The 12,576-nt window shown below is 42.7% G+C and overlaps 1 pseudogene; it reads right to left on the reverse strand.

Moving 5' to 3' along the window:
• Positions 1 to 5,613: 5,613 nt before the first annotated feature.
• Positions 5,614 to 6,526, reverse strand: LOC146177220 (uncharacterized; annotated as a pseudogene).
• Between the last annotated feature and the right edge of the window lie 6,050 nt (positions 6,527 to 12,576).

Here is a 12,576-nt window from a genome sequence, read left to right on the forward strand (position 1 = left end):
GCATTTGACTCGGTTGAAACCTCGGCGGTGATGCAGGCATTGCGAAATCAGGGGGTAGACGAGCCGTACGTGAAAGTGCTGGAAGATATATATAGTGGCTGCACAGCAACCATAGTTCTGCATAAAGAAAGTAACAAAATTCCCATAAAGAAAGGTGTTAGGCAAGGAGACACAATCTCCCCAGTACTATTCACAGCTTGTTTAGAGGAAGTATTAAGAGACTTGGAATGGGAGCAGTTAGGGATAAGAGCAGATGGAAAATACCTCAGTAATCTGCGATTTGCTAATGACATTGCCTTGCTAAGCAACTCGGGGGATGAACTGCAAATAATGATTGATGACCTAGACAGGAAAAGTAGAAAGGTAGGCTTGAAAATCAATATGCAGAAGACTAAGGTAATGTTCAACAGCCTCGGGAAGGAACAGCAGTTTACATTAGGTAGCGAAATACTGGAAGTAGTAGGCGAATACGTCTACTTAGGACAGGTAGTAACCACAGAAAAAGGAAATAACAAGAAGAATACGATTGGGATGGAGCGCATTTGGCAAGCACTCGCAGTTTATGACTACCAGCTTACCGGTATCGCTCAAGATAAAGTATACAAGAGTTGCATCTTGCCTGTACTCACCTATAGGGCTGAAACGTGGAGGCTAACCAAGGGAGTTCTACTTAAGTTGAGGACAACCCAGAGGGCTATGGAACGAAAAATGGTAGGGGCAACATTAAGAGATAGAAAGCGTGCAGAGTGGGTCAGAGAAATAACTCAAGTTATCGACATTCTAGTAGAAATTAAGAAGAAGAAATGGGCATGGGCAGGACATGTAGTGCGAAGAGAGGATAACCGATGGTCGCTGAGGGTAACAAACTGGATTCCAAAGGAAGGAAAGCGTAGCAAGGGGCGGTAGAAAGTAGGTGGGCGGATGAGATTAAGAAGTTCGCAGGGGTCAAGTGGATGCAGCTAGCACAGAACCGGGTTAAGTGGAGAAATATGGGAGAGGCCTTCGCCCTGCAGTGGGTATATTCAGGCTGATGATGATGATGATGATGATGAGGAAAGGCACTGCCAAAAGGAACTGGAGGCATTGCCTACGTCTCAGGATGGTAAACCGGTATGATCAGATGCAGTTCGCAAAAACCTGGCCAAAAGGGCACAGTATACAGCGATTCGACGAGGCAATGAGAGTTCATATGTTCACCTCTTCTCAAACAGGTGCAACGGGAAAGGGCATTGTTGCTGATGATGATGATGTTGGCTATTCGCTTGGAAGCATTACTTACATTGCCCGGGCTTTAACAGATGGTAACGGTGAACAGCATTCAATAAAACATTAATGAGAAGACAGAGCCTGTAGGGTCCCGCGGAACTAAGTCACATCCGTAGAATAGGCAAGACTTTCGCACGCACCTAGAAATGGCCGTCCAAGAGGCGCAAATGACAGGAAAAAGGATAACTACATTATTGTTGCCCAACAGCTGGACTGTTTCTTAAAATTTAAAGTAGCATTTCAATCAACAGTAAATTCCTTAGCGTCAGTGTCAGTTTTTGGAATTTATCGCGAATTTTGAGGAAGAGGACAGGTTGATTGTGGCGGCTGCCTGTTGGGATACTTTTGTTAGTGCCAAGGAGATACAAGAGGACCTTGGCCTCTAGACATCCCTTCTATCAAAGAACGCCTTCATTCAGTCGGGCTCCGCACCAGTGTGTCTTGTCAGAATCTACTTTGAAATCAAAATAAAAGAAAAGACGGTTTGGTTATAGTTTGCCACTACCAACCTACATCGACACTAAAGATTGCTTGAACGGATGAGTCGACATTTCGCATCAAGTGGAACCATCAAGGCCGTGTTTGAAGGTTAGACTGCGCCTGATAGTTCACGTGGTTGCCGGTTTAAAGGGACATAAAACGGTGCCTTGTATTCCTACATGTTTTATTTTACCAGATGGTTAACAAGAAATTGTTCGTAAGTTTACCTCAGCTCACCTTTGATTATTTATTTTGTTCTGTTATTATATTCGCGATAACTTCCAAAAACTGACGCCAAGCAATCTTCTTTTAATTGAAATTCTACTGTAAATTTTAAGAAAAACATCCAGCTGCTGGGCAACAATAATGTAGTTATCCTTTTTTTACGTTACAGGTTTGGACCGCATTACACGAATTACTTCGCCGATAGTGGACGCCGCTGTTAGCGTGTGGGTGCAATAACGTACCGAGGTCTCGACGCTGCTCATCCGGATAGACGAAGAGCTAATCGACCTATAGACGGTTTTAGTGTTTGCAAACAACCCGCGCTTGATGCTGATTGGTTGCCCCCTGGAAACTTCCGGTAGGCATGCGTCAGTACTTCCGGTTGTGCATTTTCAAGTCGTATGCGACGTGCGACCAGTGCGTCCGTGGTTTTGTGTCAAGCTTTGGGTTGATTCTGAGTCTTGATTGAAATTATGGTTATGTCGAGCGACTACTTCAAGGCGCTCAGCACCGATATGAAGGATCGATATCGCTAGAACCCTTAATTAAAGGCGCAGAGCTGCCCGATCCGCTGGACCACTTTGTGGTGCGCTTCTCGTTTTCAGCCGGCTCTGAAAACCTTCCGCCAAGCACTGCAGCACACATTTTTGTTTATTTTGTGGAAGGTGCGTGCTTTTACACCAGAGAACAGTTTAAGAACTACAGGATCACTGAAACTTTTAATGCATTTGTCAGCGGAAAAGTGAAGTGTCTTGCGTCGTTCAAGTGCGGCAAGCGTGGAGCAGGCATCGTCTTCGAACTAGCAACTGTAGAAGCCAGCCAAGCTTTGTCCAAACCATATCGCCCAATGCAAATTGTTAACGACGACAGAACAGTAATCAGCGCTCACTGTGCCTGCATTTCTGGGTAAGTAAACGAAAACTGCTTACATGTAATAATATTTGTAGAGCGTTCGTCTGATTCGCTGCAAAACTATATTCGAACTATTCTAGGACCTAACCTCCTGTCCTTTCTTTCTGTCGCTCCCATTTTTATTGCCTTCTGCCCTGTTGCTGTCTCTGCTTTCCGTCAGCCATAGCTCGCAGTCATTTTCTTTGGTACGGGTTGTGAAAAAAAAAATAATCGCTAGAAAGAGAAAAGGATGTAGCTGCTTTCGGGGCAGTGTGCAGACCAAGCGAGTTGCGAGACTCGAAAAGGGGCAGCAAAGAAATGAACAGCCCGAAGCCATGGATGCAATTTTTGTTTATTGTCGTTATTTCTGAGAAAACAACTGTCCTTCCTAAAATGTTTGGAAACTGGTAATGAGCTATGAGTAAAATGGTTGTTTTTGTAACTATTTATTTATAGTCAATTACCAGTAACTAAACATGTGACATATTAGTTTTTCACAACAACAATAAAAAAAATCCTTTGTCATCCATGGCAACAGATTGTTTCTTTGGATCTCGCTTTCAGGGAAAATACTTGAAACTCAAGCAAAGGGCACAGGCATAACAGCGATGAAAAGCCCATTATTGTTGCCATTAACAGAGCAGGTGCGCTAATATTTACCCATTTGTAATGCAGCACAGATCTCTAGGCAAACATTGAAATGGCTTCTTGAATTATGGACAAGAAAAGTCGTGTTGTTACGTCACACATCTTGTAACTTTGTGTGTTTACAGAGTAAATGTGAGAGTGAGTGTCAATGTTAATAAAGGTAGTTCAATGATCGAGGGATGTTGGTACTGATTCTTTGCTTTAATTTGTTTAATGTTTTCCATACAATGTTTCTTGGTAGCTAGTACTCTTAAGCTGATATGACTGCACTGTTGCAAATTTCAGGCTAGACGAATGCTGCATTCGCACTGCTGTTCAATGTGGAAGCAAATTTCAAGTATAGACGGCACAAGCCATTGCCAACTGTTGTTGGATGCAATTGGATCAAGGTATCAAGGAAGAGCAAAGCAAGCACAAACAGTTTTTGTTTCTTTTGCCATCCTGTCCTGCCATGCCAGTCCGCATCGTAAACTTAGTTGACGTCAACTGAATGCAGGCAGCGCTATTCAAAGACATATTTTTCAAACCAAAGACTGACCACCCAGTGCCCAAACCTCCCCCTAGAGCTCAATATAGAACACCATGCAACCTAGATTAATCAAGAAGTGTAGACCGTTCTGGCAGCAAGTAAAGGTTAAAAAAAATGTCTTACTCCACTACATACAGGCAGCTTGCACACAATTATACCTCTATCACACGTACACTTTCGATCCTCACTGAACTCGATCTGCATTCAACTCAGTGAAGATCGAGGTTGTCACACGGCAACTTTCAAGTGCAATTGAGCCCGAGCCGGTTTGATTTGAAGCCGCCGCTTCCTCAACCACTCTTGTATTTTCAAGTACATTCGAGAGAGGGCGTCCTCACCCTCGACGTCACCTAACACACTTGAAGGAAACTTCTGAATGGTAATTCAAAATTTCGTGTAGCACTAATTGTTTCAGTCCTCCTTGAAAACATCAATGCAGATAGAGTTCTGTGAGGATCAGAAGTGTTCGTGTTACAGAGGTATTACGGGATCGCTACTTTGACAAAGGTGGAAGCAAATCGGGCTTGTTTTTTTTTTTTTGCCACTAATTGTAATACAAGGAGAATGCAGAATGCAATGCAAGAAGAATAAAACTAAGCATGCCTGCTGTTCATTCTTTAAGGCAGCTATAATAAATACGTGCTAAATGATGTGTATGACTTTGTCCTAGTTTATATTGTGTGCCATATGAGCATGCTTTAATAATTATATTGCTTCCATGTCAACAGGAAACACACTGCTGCTGACATCAATAAATGACAGCGAAGACAGATTTTTCACCTGAAGCAGCTGTCCAGGAAGAGCAGTTCAACGAGTCCCACTCGAGTGAACGAGAATGGGTGAAAAAGAGAATTAATTTATATAACATGTTTAGAAACTAGTAATTAGCCGTAAAGAAACTTTGCCTACATACAATACCTTGTTTATATTCAATTAATTGTTTCCAAATGCATGACATCAATTATTTGCCCTCATTAAAATTTTCTTGGCTTACTCTATTTTCAGACTGCTTCTTTGCTTGGTTGCATCTGTTCTTTGCTACAATGCATAAGAACTGGACCATTGCGTACTGTCCTTCTACAGAAGCTTTTTTTTATCGTGCTGTCTTAGTTTGAACACCAAACAGTCTGTGACGTCATTGGTCAGCTTAGATCATGTGAAGCAAGGCGGAGCTACATTATACAAGCCAATTTTTAATAGCTATCATTGTGGCTCCTGAGAAAGCCTGCTTTAGTGTTGTAAGAAAATTAAGTGAAGCATGAGCACCAAAATTGACTTTTGATGTTAGTCGCTGTATGGCTGTTCAAGCTGAATTATATGACGTACCGGTTGTAGAAAAATATCTGATGATCAGTGTGTACATTTACACACATTCAAAGGGGCAACCAATAATCCCGTGCTTGCAGACATTGAAAAAAAGGCAGTACAGGTCTGACCAAAGACAAAGACTAATAAAACTTTTATTTACATGGCAGTGTGTTCTCATTCCATACAACAAATGGCATCACTTCACATTAAGCTGTGCAGTGCTTATATGCAAAAAAGTGCCATTCTTCTAACACATAGTCACACGGTTACTCAAGCTGCCTCTTAACTATAGGTGTTTGGAGGCTGACAAGTGCACTACACACAATGAGAATTTTCTCAATGGTTGCTTGATCATCTCCAGCTTTCTTCACAAAGCTTACTGGAAGTGCTATCTGGAAAGCCCTGAAGACTTTCAGGTGGTGTATGGCTCGTCTCCCGTGCATTCGCGCACTGGAAAGCTTTCTCGGTGCAGTCACTTCAGCCCCTGGTGGTTGTGGCCTTCGCTTAGTGAGGGAAGATCTCAGAATTGAGGCACCATGTACAGCAAACATTTCTTCACAGCGGAAAAACCTGTCTACCAAAAACAAGTCTCCTTCTTCGATCTTGTTAAGAAGTTCGCATTTCAAGGTCAACACTTTGTCAGAAACCCTAAATCCCCATGCTTTGGAAACAAAAGATATGGCTACTGAAGGTGTGATAGAGGCAACCACTTTCAGTGCTGTGGTGTTTATAGTTTGAATAAGCCTTGCTTCGGGCCATGCATGTGGGCCCCTGAATAAACACCTTTGTACAATCCATTATCCCTCTCAGGTGGTCAAATCATTTGTCTGAAAACGGTTTAGGCCGGTGGGATTCAAGCGCACGTCGTGATGGCCAAATTACAATTTTCTGCATGTTTGCGGCCAGCACGTCGATCCATGAGTGAAACATGACACCTAAGCTGCCGAGAGAAATTCCAAATCGAGACGCTAGGTCCTCAGTCAGGAGGCCGAGCCGTAGACGCACCAGCACAAGAATAACCTGCTGTTCGGCATCAAGTGAAGTTCTCTGGGTTGGCGTCCAGATGACAGACCTTTTCTGAAGCAGTACTTTCTACATCTGGATTGAAACAAGACTTCTACTAAATTTAACACTCTTGTCTGACTGCATGACTATATCTCTTGTCATATTTGAAAGGTTTGGTTATCTGTAACTTTCCAGATTACATTTTTTTTTATTGCCTGCTGCAACTTCCAGCTCTGAAGAAGCTACCCGGTACTTAAAAGGGATTTGTTTTCTCGACGAGATCTGCAATGTTCTGCATGGAGAGTGGTATCTCAGTTTCGGTGTCGCGCTTTCTGTGAGCAGTGTCCTCATCTGTGACGGCTGCTTGCACGCATGGAGGAGCCAGGATGAGCTGCTGCAGGCACAGTTGGCTTCAAATCTTGTTTCTTTTGAGTCCGCTCATATCGGTGCCAGCTTCTACTGAACATTAGCTTGCACCAGGTACGGAAGCACCATCTGAATGTAGTCCAGGTGGTTCGGGTCAGATAAAGACTTGCCTAGAAAAAAAGGGGTAACTAGATAATGAAACATATCCAAGCATAGTGCGCACTCGGAAAACAAAAGACGCGGACAAGGGGCAGAGTCTGAGCGATATTCCATACACATCGGTACTTGTTTAAAAAAACACACTGCGCAGAACGCAGGCACCGATCGAGATTCCTTTGAGCTGCAGCTGAAACACTTGCAAGAGGTATGTCGTAGCATTCGCAATCCTTCACAAGGTACCGAGCGCCTTGACGTGGAAACAAAATCGCAAAAAAACAAACTCGCGCGGCGTTTGCGCAGAAGTGATTTTTTTTTTCTTTTTTTTTCGAAGAGTTTGCCACAAGGCATAATACGCTGCTTTAGTTTAACTGGCGAGTGCTGCACATTTTTGCAGGCGTTCGCGTACGCGTGCAGGCACACCCTAATCACGCGCTCCTGCAGATTTCGTTTCGGCTGCATTGGCGTGGCTGTTGCATGCCCAGCGAAAAATGACTCGAACGCCGCACACACTTGACTGTCTCACTCAAGCAGCGAAAATTTTAGTATTACGTTAGGTCCAAAAAGATACTTGCTTGAACAAAGTGAGCTGAACAAATCTGCGAGCTTCTTGTAGGCTGCCATTTGTCTCGTTCTAAGCCCTGTGATCCACGCCTTTCTACGTTCGTCTTCGACAAGGAACCTGTATGTTCGTATTTCCAAAAGAAGATTTGTTCCGGATCGTAGAGTACAGCCGGGCACAGCAAAGCAGCTTCCATCTCGAGTCCGTTTGAAGGGAGATAATTTGCTGGCAGAAAACATCGCGCAGTGAAGGGCAAACAGCACGCACACAAGCACTCAAAACACAGGGAGACCGACAGACCGGAAGTTTTCTGGGGGAGCATCCGGTTTGAGGCGCGCTGGCGCACTCTGACGGCATGGGACCGTCAAAACTGTCTGTACGCGGGCATACTGGAAAGAGTTTATAGTCTATTCTCTCTAGATGGTCCCTTTCCGGACGGGTGGTTCATTTTACAACATGACAAGAGCCCTATCCACACGAGCAAGTATATTTACGTTTAACGTATTGACACTATTCTCTATCTGGTTTAATAGGCGGCAGTTGTGGCAACCCTGTATTGAGGAGACGCAATAACATTGGGTGGTTCGAAATTAAAAGCGCACACAAAAAATGTTTCCAAAGCGTCGGCTCTAATCTACCGGCATCCTTCCTGCTGCGTGCCACTAATTTGTCGGAAACTTTAGACCCTATCCAACGCTGTACAACCAGGGCTCGGATTTCGCCGACGCCATGCCAAGATTCGCCATGGGCCCTCTCACTCTCTGTTTCTTTCACCCTCTCTGATACGTTTGTGCGTGCCATGGTTGTCAGTAAAGCTGCCATGACGTCACGTGAATAAGCTCCATCTTCAATCTGCATGTGGGATTGGATAATTTTGTGCACAAAAAAATGGATTTTATAGGCGGATGTGGGCTTATGAAATTGCGATTTTCTTTATAGTATGCTCTTTTGATGATAGGTGAAGTTTAGGTTTGAATGCATTTAGCACGGTACCGACACTTTCTTGCACATATGAACTAATGTAGTAGTCACTTGATTCTACTTTGGCTGTCACTCAATTGTCAGGTTCGTTTCTGGATGATCCTTCAATGAAGATACACTGTCGTTTTTAAATTTTTTATTAGATTTCAAGCCACAAAGTAGGTGTTCCTTGTTGTCAAAAAATTGCTCTCTTTCGAAAATTTAAAACCGTAACACTCAACGAGTTTTGCACTGTCTTCGATCACCGCGAAAGCCTGTTCAACCTTTAGAACATCAAAAATAAGTTCTTTTTTAAGCTAGTTGCGGCAAACAATTTAGGAGCTCTAAGTGGATGAACTTCCATTGCCCCAAACGTAACGCATTTTAACGTCAAAGAAAACGTGTGGGGTCTCATGAAGCAGTAACTGACAAAACAGAATCTCCATGGGAAATCGCTGGACTTGCTCTTGGAGGCTATGAAAGAAAAGCGGGTGCGACTCCATGGCCTCCCTTAACTGACAAGCGACAGTTTGCTTCCCTGCCCGCAAACATTCCAAATATCGTGCAGGATAGTGGAGCGCCCGCTCAGCACCGATTTATTTTTGCCAGCTGCATTGAAAGGCTTTGCATGAATGATTGAGTCAGTATAATATTATTTTTGATCTTTTCGCATGTAGAACTGCTTTCTGTAAACTTGTTCTGTAAAAACAGCCTAACTGATTCAAATTGTGCAACGCTCATGGTTTGATGAAATATACACTTATCTCTGATATGCACAGATTCCTCTATGGTGGCTTGTCTTTTTCATGCGCTAAAAGCATTTTACAGTTCATCGTACAGGAAACACATTGTGGCTTTGGGCAAGACTGCGATAAAGAGAATCCCCATTGTGGGCAAATTCATTTCAAATAAATATTTATATACTCACCGGCGCAGCAAGGTTGGCCCATGTTTCTACCGATAACCAAGCTCTCATTTCAACTGCAAGCTTTCGATCCTGCTGTTTTCCACGCCCCCCTTGGGAAACTGAAATCAACCAGTTATGCAACCATAGCGCCGCGTATTGCAATTTTTTCGTTCCGCCATAAGTCGGTTATGTCTTTTTCCCTCGCATCTGTGCACGGCGTATCTTAGTAACCAATAGTGTCATGCGGGAAACTGGTGTGCCGCGAACAACCTTGCATCAATACAAACCAGCTGTGTTCATAGGCTGCTTGTAACAACAAAATATATTTTGTCCTATACGCAAAAAATTTGCGGATGGAAAATGTACAGCGCCGACAATACATGAGCGCTGTCAAGAGCTCAATCTTAATTTCGGTTATAGCAAATTTACAGTGTGGGTGCTTAGGAGTGATACACACACATATATATATATATATATATATATATATATATATATATATATATATATATATATATATATATATATATATATAGAGAGAGAGAGAGAGAGAGAGAGAGAGAGAGGGAAAGAGGGCTTAGCAGGAGGAAAGTAAAATGATATTGTCGGGGTAAAAGGCAGATGCAGATGGGGACTGATGAAACGTGCAAGTGGAGAGTAGAAAAAAAAAAGACGGCACAAGGGAGTAAGTACAGTAACAGGTAACAGAATACTGTACACGAAATCCACGAAAGCAGGCATTGTGTGGCCTTCATTGTGTGTATGGTGTAGGAGGCTGACATTCCTTTGAGCTTCTTGCAGTAAGCTTGACCTGGCATTTTAGGTGTGTTTGAGGAAGGAATTTAGGGGCTAACTGAACTTTTAACTGGAGAAATGGTGCCAGCGCTCTCATTCTGTAGGACATTAAATTTAAAAATAAAGTAAAAAATTAAAATAAAAAGGCCGGTATAGATTAGAGCCCTGGCATCCTTTTTCCGCTTTCATTCCTCCCCATCTGCACCTGCTTTTTACCCCAAGAATACCATTGTACTTCCCTCTTGCTAAGCCCTCTTTCCCTCTTTGTCTCTCCGCCACCTGTTTCTTTTCCGCTCTTCGCCTTTAAATCTACCCGCATCATTTACATTCGCACTCCTGATGAAGGCCAGCATCTGGTCGAAACGTCGAGTCCTATAAATGCTTCTTTAAATGAAGCATACACTTCGCTTTATAGTGTCTTAAAGCGGCCTAGTACGTTAAATGTTCTCGCATCCTACCTTCTTCAGGGGCCGCCACTAACGCTTCAAAGAACATCCTCCGAAACATTCCGCTCAACGCACCAACATGGGCTCTAATTGGCGATTCCCAGACGAAACATCTCTACAAGCACTTCGACGCATCTAGCATCCACTGGTAAGAACGTGGATGGTAAGAACGTTTTTGCGTCTGGTAAAGCCTTTCCTAATTCAAATGCCACGAAATATGTTCGAAAGGTTTGATGCAAAAGGGGAGAATGTAAGAGAAGTGTACTTCTAAGGTGTGATTATGCTCGATCCTTTATTTCAAAAATAGTCGCACACCAATGAACACATTGTCAAATGTGTATAAAGATGATTCGTGAAAAACACTAAGGAAATGGCAATTAAAGGCAACGTGTCTGAGGCGAACTTTCGCTGCTGCGCGCACCTCGCAATACTTTTCCAAAACGAACGACGAACGTTCTGTGAGCAAGTATTTCTATGCTCATCTGTTTGCGATTTCACGAAAATAATTAAACATTTCGAATTGGCTCTAGATTTTTTTTACAGAATTAGCGGTTGTATTAAGCATGCTATTCCATACGTGTCAGTCCGCTGAACCTTCGAGGGATTGCAACTAGTTTACCAGAATTTCAGCACAGGCGAAACTCTGCAAAAGGCGGGATAAAACCACTCGGAAGAGCGCACGCCAGCAGGCATAGATGCACATGTAAGACTGATCTACTGACAATGTTCCTTTTCAGAGATTAAAATAATTTACCATGTAGGTAGTTCGCGCATCCTGTTTAAGCTTGAACAAGTTATGAGCTCTGAGCTTGGGAAAAATGGTGCTTCCTTCCATACAAAAGTAAAAAAATACAAAACGAACATTAGTTAAATGCCGACCATCCTCTTGCCTTTTCCATGTTTCAGAGCGGCCACATTGCTATTCACCATTTTTTTACCTTACGTTTTGTTAATTACCTGCTTGCACGTCTCAATTTTGAGCAAGTCTTCCGCAATATTCAAAAAGGAATGATGTTCTCATCGGTTTATCATTTTATCATTCAAACGATAAACGATCTCCATCAGTGCATAAAGAACAACATTCTTCCTTTTGCTGATGACTGCGTTATTTAAACTCACAATTCTGAAGATAGTCTTAGCTTCCAACGGGACTTATCAGCTGCTTAAAACTGGTGCAAAATGACAAATGCCCAGAAACACTGCCAAATGTAAAGTGGTGCACTTTAATAGGCGCTTCAATTTAACTGAACATAGCTGCCTTCTCTGCGGGGCTCAATTACAGGATACGAAAACATATAAATATCTCGGAATACATATTTCCAACGATCTTTCATACTAAACCCACATTAAGCACATCACTTTAGCATCGAGCCGTTCCCTGGGCTATCCTCAACTTTCCATTATGCTCGCTTCAGTACAAGCAAAGTTATTGGCCTACAACACATTAATACGCCCTAAGTTATGATTGATATGCAGCCGCCGTTTGGAACCCACACCAAAAGTACTTTCCTGATAGTTTAGAAAATATCCAAAATCGAATCGTTAGATTTATCCATCCCGAGTTTTCATTGTGCACTAGTGTAACCGAATTAAAGAACCGTGCCGGATTACCCCTCTAAAGTGCTGACGAAATTTAGCAGGTTTGACTTTTTATTGATTCTGCAAATCCCTTCAGTCAAGCACCTACGTCAAAAACACTCACCATTTTCAGCTCGTCACAAAAATAGTCAAAAGGTGTCATACAGCCTTGTCTAAAAACCAAAATTTGTGCAGTCTTTATTCATACGGATAGCAAACGATTTTAACAAGCTTTCCAACATCGCTGAAACAATTTAAGATTTTACTAAACTTAAAGACACTCTGGAATCTATTTACGCACCTTAGTTTCCGGTGTCTCTACTGAAACATTTTCTATTGTACCTCGCTTTAAGTTTCCAGCTTGTTAAGGTTAAAGAAGAACAGAGCGAAAACGAAGACGAGACCACACAACACAGGCGCTGACTATGGCAAATAACATTTAACGTACTAGGCCGCT

This window comes from Amblyomma maculatum, chromosome 10, assembly GCF_055883805.1.
Source record: "Amblyomma maculatum isolate TAMU_Amacu chromosome 10, ASM5588380v1, whole genome shotgun sequence".
NCBI lineage: Eukaryota > Metazoa > Arthropoda > Arachnida > Ixodida > Ixodidae > Amblyomma > Amblyomma maculatum.